The sequence below is a fragment of the Choristoneura fumiferana genome, chromosome Z (genome assembly GCF_025370935.1).
Source record: "Choristoneura fumiferana chromosome Z, NRCan_CFum_1, whole genome shotgun sequence".
In the NCBI taxonomy this organism is placed as follows: Eukaryota; Metazoa; Arthropoda; class Insecta; order Lepidoptera; family Tortricidae; genus Choristoneura; species Choristoneura fumiferana.
In genome coordinates, this window is record NC_133472.1 from 4,416,161 (window position 1) to 4,425,527 (window position 9,367).

Sequence of the window (9,367 nt, forward strand, 5' to 3'; positions counted from 1 at the left end):
CATCATCATCATCTCTTTTTTTAACCGACGAAAAAAAACGGAGGAGGATCTCAAGTTGAAGCGTATATACAAGGTGTTAATTAAATAACTGAAAACCTCAGACGACCCAAAAATATTTTTTCATTTTGCATTTATTTTTAAATACTTTCGTTATTTTAAAAGATGTTCGTTTTGCTAAGTCAGTAATTCTACTTCATTTCCAACTCTACGCTCATAATTTGTATTTGTCAGTTGCGTTATGACGTTTTTAGAAGAAAATCCTAGAAAATCAAGAGAAAATCAATCATATATTGACAGTAAAATCTAAACCTCGATAAAATAAAATAAGTTGGAACCTTGGAACGAGCACAAAGAGCTATATATACTAAAGGTCAGTTCCTTTCTTCCCTTTCTTCACTTCAAGTCTATACGAGTACAGCGAAGTCCTGACAGTGAGGTAATTGTTTATTCTCAACACACACACACGCACGCACGCACGCACGCACGGACGCACACACAAACAAACTCACACACACACACACACTACCTATTATATAAATTAAATCGTTCGATAAATTCCATAACTCAATAGCACTCAAACGAACGAGGCGAAAAAATTTGCTGTCGGCGTCTGGCCTTAAAGTTTCGATCATGTCAATCAAACAATGTGATGAATGTAACAGCAATAGCAATCAAAAATTCAATTAATCTATACTAGGTACGTAAAAATCTAAAAATTGCCAACTTTCCTATGAAAAGTTACGTTTTATTTTTATAGACGCGACATGTCAGACCTTTTCTTAAACCCAAAAACACTGCCTCTAGTCATTTTTGTCGCAGCTCTATTCACTGACAAATGCGGTTCCGAAATGTCACGAGAGGCGAGCGAAACCGTTCTATTAAACGAGTATACCCGGCGGGTTCATACCATTGACAGAGGGGAAATGCGCTTCAAGGCTGCTCCATTTTAGTTGAATAGTTACCTACTTAAAGACAGATATCCATAAGTATGCCAAAGTTCATTTCGATTCTACAACTGGAAGATTGATCCACACATACCTACATATATTTATTTACGTATAAATTTTGCAAGTAACGGGCAAATTGTAACACGCATTCTCGGTATTTCGAACACAAATGGACTAAAAATATACGTTATAACATTTATTAGCGGCATTCTGTTTAGTATAGAAGATAACACAATTTTAAATAGTTTATTTGTTTCATATAAAAACGTTTAAACAATGTTTATCGTTAAGTTTCAAATGTTAAAATGAATAGATAGGTAAGTCCGGTAAGGGTAAGGTAGGGTAAGGGTAAAGATAGGATGGGTAAGGTAAGGTTGCAAGAAAAACAAACAAATAGGATGTTTTGTCATTTAAATAAGTTCGTTATTGCTCTCATAGATGGCGCTGGCTTGTTTAAAACACGCTATCGTTGTGCCTCTGTGATTTGGTTAAATTCTTCCATACTACAACAACTATAATATCCAAGAAAATAGTGTAATAAGCACAAGTTTTTTGAGACGTAACTTCATGAATACCAGTGAGGATACGTTGTTTATAAATTCAAATTAGCTGCTACATCCATCTCCATCATACTTACACAGACTTCTAACAAAATTGGCGTTCACAGTTCAATTCAAATAGATAATTACACATACTTACAATTAATTCTCGGGACTTCTCTAGCTCTGTATTAACTGTTATTTTACTTATTGAGCACTAGCTTTTACCTGCGGCTTCGCACGCGTAAACTATTCGGTCTGGTAAATTTTCGGGATTTTACAAAATTCCCCTGGATTTTCCAAAATATATCGTGGTCTTCATTGAGGTTGTGTTGTGAATAACTGTACAAAATTCAAGACTCTAAGCCCAGTGCTGAAATTTCAAAAAATTTCCGTATCTAAATTCATTTATTCAAATCATTTATTCAGTAAATAGGCCGCAATGGGCACTTTTACACGTCATTTTTAGGGTTCCGGAGCCAAAATGGCAAAAACGGAACCCTTATAGTTTCGCCATGTCTGTCTGTCTGTCTGTCCGCGGCTTTGCTCAGGGATTATCAATGCTAGAAAGCTGTAATTTTGCACGGATATGTAAGTAAACTATGCCGACAAAATAGTACAATTAAAAATTCAAAATTAATTTTTAGGGTACCTCCCATAGACGTAAAGTGGAGGTGATTTTTTTTTCTCATCCCACCCTATAGTGTGAGGTATCGTTGGATAGGTCTTTTAAAACCATTAGAGGGTTGCTAATTTTTCGATTCAGTGACTTGTTTGCGAAATATTCAACTTTAAAGTGCTAATTTTAATAAAAATCGAGCGTCCCCGTCCCCCCTCTAAAATCTAAACCGGTGAGTGGAAAAATTTGAAAAAAATCAGGATGGTAGTAAGTATATCAAACTTTCAAGGAAAACTATAACGGCTAAGTTTGCTTGAGAATTATTAGTAGTTTATGAGTAAATAGCAGCCTAAGGTATAAAATATACCTAAACTTGGAAGATTCCGTATAAAATACGAAATCCTTAGAAAAATATTACTTAATTTTTTCGTAATGGCTACGGAACCCTATTTTGGGTGTGTCCGACACGCTCTTGGCCGGTTTTTTTATTTAAACTATCAGCGCTTTCGGAAAGACCATCATTGGCAAGAAGAATGCGCCGCAAGAAACTTGGCAGAAAGTCATTTTTTCATACAAATGTTGGCAGCACCGGTTGTACGTCAGCACGAGGCGCTACTCGAGCTTCCGGCACTTCCGGAGCTTCCGGGGGAGAGGGGGCGCTTTGGAAGAATAAAACCCTGCGCGCGAGCCGGCACGGGCTGATTTTTGTTCTGATTTGCGAAGCTACTAGAATTACTGTTCATTTGTAAATTTGATAATAAAATTATTATTCTTTATAGCTGTATTCTTTGCTAATAAAGGCGAATCGATAATACAAATAGCAAACACTAAAAACTACAGTATACAATGCAAGAAAAAAATACAAAATATTAATAATAAGATACAGAAGGCGGTACTTCTGGACACGGCACGCATCGTCCGGAGGTTCCTCACACTGCGGCCCTGACCACCGGTAGCTTGGGCCCTGCCCCGTTACCGGCGGCAAACTAGGTTAGGTTTTTATAATGTTTTTATGTTGTATGTACTTTTCTGTATTTTACTTCTTATAACTATTATAAAAACCTAATCCTAAGAATAAAAAAATAAATAAAGAGAATAATAATAATACAGGGATGTATGGGGCCCTTAGTTACAAAACTATCCCGTGGGAATATCGGGATAAAAAGTAGCGTATGTGTTATTCCAGACGTCCTACATACACCAAATTTCATGACTCTAAGCCCAGTGGTTGTTATTTCAAGATTTTATCCCTATCCCGTGAGAATATCGGGATAAAAAGTATCCTATGTCTTAATCCAGGTTATAAACTAACTTTACGCCAAATTTCATCCAAATCCGTCCAGCCGTTTCAGCTTGAAGAAGTAACAAACATACTCACTCACTCACTCATAAACTTTTTCTTTCTTCCTTTTTCTTTCTTTCGCTCACAAACTTTCACATTTATTTATAATATTAATATATTATATTATATATATGTAAATAGTAGGATAGGATTGTATTTTGGTTCAAGTTAATTGTATTAAGTACTTATATATTATTTTTTAATCACTAGCTAATGTTGCCGCCAAGTTCAACGTTTGTCTAAATACGGCCTCATATAGCCGCTCGAAGCTCGTTTCCAGTCCAGCGTCAAATCGGGTCACGTGACATATAGCGACAAAGCTGGCAATGATGAGCTTTATCGCTGGAAAAAAAACCCCTTCAATTTCGGAAAAAACACTATTATTTTTTGTTTTCATTAACTCTAATATGCAAGCAGTCATGTTGACGCTGCTGGGACGCGGCAAGTTGACGACGCTTATTTTTTGAGTCGCGGGAAATTCAAAACAGGGTCACGTGACCAGATTTATCGCTGCAAAGCGACGAGCGGCTGCATGAGGATTCACCCTAGTTATTTTGGTAACACGAATAGACTTTTACCTATCGTTTTTTGTCTCACTAGATGGCGCACTGTTGCGTGAGGTTTTCAAGTTTCGCTTTCAAAGCCTGTTTTTACGGGTGTGAAAACAAAGTTTAGATTAAAATAATATTTAATACACCTTAAAACCGTACCATAAAAATATCGAGCATGCCACAGTGTTGCATAGTCCCCGTTTTGTTCGGAAAAAAGGGAGGACAAATATTTCCGAAAGAGAAAACTGTCTCAAAACACAGACATTCATTGCCCTGGAACGCATATTTGCCATAATTAATTTCAGATATTGCAAAATACTCACAAAACTATTCTAATTATAAATAAACCCGCGTAGCTCACCCAAAAACTATGAGATTTGACATTTCGGAGACCTCGCGCTACACTAGCGCCTCTAGTGGCGAATTCATACGCGATAGCCCTCACTGGCTCTAGAAGGTGAGGCTCACGTTTATAGCCGGTATCATTTAACCGGTCTTCGAAAAAAAAATTGAATCGATTTAAAAAAACCGGCCAAGCGCGGTTCGGACAGCGATGTGTTTCAAAAATGAAAACTCTATTTGTATGATCATACTACCATACCATTATAAATGCGGACGTTTGTGAGTATAACACTACCAAGCTAAGTTTGCACCTCGCACTTAACAAGAACAGTACAAAAAAACATACACTTAAATTGAGAAACTCCTCCGTTTTCGGTTCCATCCCACCACTATCCCAGCCTATATATTGTCCCACTGCTGGGCACAGGCCTCCTCTCATAACAAGAGGGTTTTTCGGTTAAAAAATGTAAAATTCAACATTCATAACGTCATAATTTATTAATGATATTAATTTGTGACACATCAGAACGGTATAGTATTGGTACTCGGTTTCATACATTTTATATGGTTGCGTTCATTTTTATACGATGCAGCGTGTTGTGATGGAAAGAAATGTGTGTTCAAGCAGTTCCTCCACACATATCACACAAACCCATCAATCACCATCACCACACTACACTGTCGCGTTTCGAACTCAACCAGTGCCTTAGTGTAAGTTTTCGATTACAAAATAGGTCTACGTCTCGATCGCGTACGCGTTAAAATCTCTATTTTATGCAAACACGAACAGCGCCTCTAGCGGAACGTTTGCGGTTTTCGTGTTTCCATACAAAATGAGATTTTAATGCGAACGCGATCGAGGCGTATTTGTAACCGAAAACTTACACTAAGGGCACAGAGCTAAACTTCAGAGCAACATCGTTCACCATGCTGCCAGATGTTAGACTAACAAACCAAAACAAATAAGGTCTTACCGCTTAAAACCGATCTCTTCCAGGCAACCATTTGAGTACAGAAACTAATACTATTACGTACCTCCAATTTGGAGATTTCTTCCTTTTGCTTCTGCAGTAGATCTTCGATTCTGGTCAACGAACTTTCGAACTTGACTGAATCATCGATGAGAGCTTGTCTGCCGTCAAATCAATAAATTAGTGACAGGGGTTTATTTAAAAAACTGGCCAATTGCGAGTCGGTCTCACGCTCTGAGGGTTCCGTACAAGTTTGTAGGTATCGATGAATACCAGATTTGTGTGAAAAAATGAATGTTTTTCTGGAGTCTGGTGTTTTTAAAAAAAACTCGTACTTCAAAATAGATAATTTTTCTGAGTGAACTTTATGAACATTATGTCAAGGTTCAATTTTGTTGAAATATTGATTTTAGATACGAGATTTTTTCAAAGTACATAGTGACGTGACGATATGTATTTAAGTATGTCTATCTATTTAAGTACATGTTTATCCGTTGCCTAGTACCCATCAATACAAGGTTAGCTAGCTTACAAAAAAGCTTAGGATATAAAAAATAAGAATAACTATCACGGAACACGACACCAATGATTTAGTCCCAAACTTAATGAGATGTAATCTAATCTACTAAGGCACTCGTCCTAATAGACGCGATGCACGTCAAACATATTGAACTCGAATAGGTGTCCTAACTGACCATCGCACGACGCGGTCGCGCGACTTAAATGTTGTAAATCTATTCGCGCGAACTTAGTTCGTACGAACGCGCGAGCGCGATCAAACATATTGAACTCGAATAGGTGTCTTAATTGAAATTCGCGCGACATAAATTGAGGGTCTATTCGCGCGACGCTATCGCGATGGATTCGCCGCTAGAGGCGCTAGTGTAGCGTGAGGTCTCCGAAATGTCAAATCTCATAGTTTTCGATTGAGCTACGAGGGTTTATTTATAATTAGAATAATTTTGTGAATACTTTGCAATATCTGAAATTAATTATGGCAAATATGCATTCCGGGGCAATGAATGTCTGTTTTGAGACAGTCCTTCCTTATTCCGAACAAAACTGGGACTATGGAACACTGTAGCATGTTCGATATTTTATTGTACGGTTTTAAGGTGTATCAAATATGATTTTAATCTTAACTTTGTTTTCACGCCCATAATAACAGACTTTGAAAGCCATACTTAAAAACCTCACGCAACAGTGCGCCATCTAGTGAGACAAAAAACGATAGCCCTCATTGCGCTCGTTCGCTCGCTCGCGGGATGATGGACACCCAGTTTTTGCCATCGCGCGAACACGCGATGGTCGCATCACTACTCGCGCGTTATCGCGCATTCGCGTTCTAATAGGTAGGACGATGCCTAAATGTGGGGGCATTCTAGGTGATCTATGTGTAATAGACGGACTGACATAAAAAAATAACATTTCATTTAATAGTTAATAGGTAAAAGCTATCTCAGTCGAAAATGATTTTTTTTACCGAGTCCTAGAAGCAAAGTTAGCAACATCCACTTTTTACCTGTATGCAATGCTGCATGCAGTATAAATAAAAAAACTACTGTAGGTAAAGCTGGGTACTGACCAATAGTTACACTGAAATGTACATTCGCATCGAGCATGTTACGAAATTGAGCATGTCGCTGTGTTCTCAAATCTGCGTAATGTTGCTCGTCAAAACTTTGGCTCCATATTCGCCAGACACTCTCAGTAAAGATGGCTGACTGTTACAGCGTAACTGACTGATCGCGCGTAACAGTCAAAAGGGATTCGCAAAAAACCGGCAGCCGGTGGAGCACTCAAAGCGAGCAACGAGCGCTCGTTGCTCGCTGAGTCCCGTCTAAGTACTGACTGCACGAATACGGTGCAACATGTTCCATTACACGCGTAACGTTGGTCAGTACCTAACTTAAGGTAACGTACGAGTGGTGCTCGTCACTGTCCCAATAGTTGTCATTTTAATTTCGTTCAAAGGCAACTTGTTGTTGAAATTTTCCGATAGATGGCGCTGTCACCTAGGAAATAAACGTACGAGTGCTCGTACTGGTCCCAATTAGTTGGCATCTTTAATTTCGTTCAAAAGGCAACTTGTTGTTGAATGTTCCCGATAGATGGCGCTGTCACGTAGGCGTAACCCCGCACAACACGCTATCGTTGTGCTTCCTAAACTCCAATTCAATAGAATCTGAAATCCTGTAGACACTTCCAGCCTACTTATATAAAGTACGGGCTGGTTAGGCTTAGTAATGTGACTATTATCTTTTTTGATTCCTTTTAGTGATAATTGCAAAAACAGGGACATATTTAATCAAGTGTGCCCACGATAACATGTCTTAAATATGTAGAAAATGACAGATTCTATTGAATTTACTTTAGTTTATAGATCTCACAATAGAGCATTGACAATAGACAAGAGGTGACAGCGATCTATTTTATAACCGCATATTGTATACACTTGCTTCTGTTTGCTCTCCTTAAAATAAATAAATAAATCCCGTAAGTGGTACGGGCTGGATTTGGTGTGTTTCTGTTAAAAAAAAAAAAAAAAAAAAAAACACAATTATAGACCGATATCTGTTCAATCGTGTATTCCTAAGCTATTTGAAAGCTTGATTCATGATGCGATATTCGGCTTCCTCCCTGGAACCTAATCTCGTTTACCGGAGCAGCATGGGTTTATGAAGGATAAATCCACAGTTACAAACCTCTTGCTCTACACAAATTCTCACGGCACAGGCTATGGATAAAAGACTTGCGCCAGGTAGACGTTATATTTACTGATTTTCGGAAGGCCTTTGATAAGGTAGACCATCTATATCTCATTAAAAAGCTGGCGTTTAATGGGATCCTTAAAAGGAAACCTCTTGCGGTGGTTTGCATCATATCTAACCAATAGGTCGCAGATTGTCGTCCTAAATGGATATAGTCGAATACAATTACAAATGTCAGCCGGAGTGATTCAAGGATCGATACTGGGTCCGCTGCTGTATACTCTGTTATAAATGATATAAAATCCTGTTTTGATAATTGTAATTTCCTTCTGTTTGCAGACGATTTAAAAAATCTAAAAATTGTCAAAAACAAAGATGACTGCATTGGGATCCAAAGTGACTTGGATCAGAATCCTTTTTTTTACATATTGTCTGATAAATAAGCAGTTAGCGAGCGACAAGTGCATGCAATTATCATACACAAAAAATAAAAAAAACTACATTAGTTTTGATTATATGATCGATGCTTCACCAATAAGAGAGTGATATCCACTAAGAGATCTGGGTGTTGTATTTGACGATAGGACTGGACTTCAGATTGCATGTTGAAGGCATTGTGTCCAAGGCTTACAGATGTAGGTTTTGTTTTGAGAACCGCCAAAGTTTTTAAAGAATCTCCTCATATTTATTATTATATAAAGACACTGGTCAGGCCACATCTTGAGTATGCATCTGTGATTTGGAGTGCATTCTATGCTAAATATTGTAATTCTATTGAAATGGTCCAAAAAAAGTTTTTGCGGGCTATGCATAGACGCTTGACAGGGAAGAAAATGAGTCTACTGTAACCTATTGAAATATTAAAAATATCTTCCCTCGAAACTAGGCGTAACGTGTCGGATGCGGTAACATTGTACACAATCTGTAGAGGGCACTACAATAGTGCAGAGCTTCTATCGCAGGTCAGCTTTAGAGTTCCTTCACGTTTCAGTTCTCGGTCCGCCGCCTTGTTCGCCGTCCCGTTTCTTCCAGCAACGCTGGTCATCGCGCACCTTTGCGACGCTTGTGTAACTCTTATAATAAATTACCTCTGTCAGTAGATATATTTGATATGACGAGAGATAAGTTCAAAAACAAATTGTATGAAACTTGATGTATCATAGTATATAGTGTAAGTCTACATAATCACTTATACCATATTTCTTAGTGGGGCTCGTTAGGGAGTAAGTGAATTTAAAATGTATCTATTTATAAGTGCATATTGTATACACTTGCTTCTGTTTGCTCTCCTTAAAATAAATAAAATAAATAAATAAATAAATAAATAGACTATTCGAAATTGAAA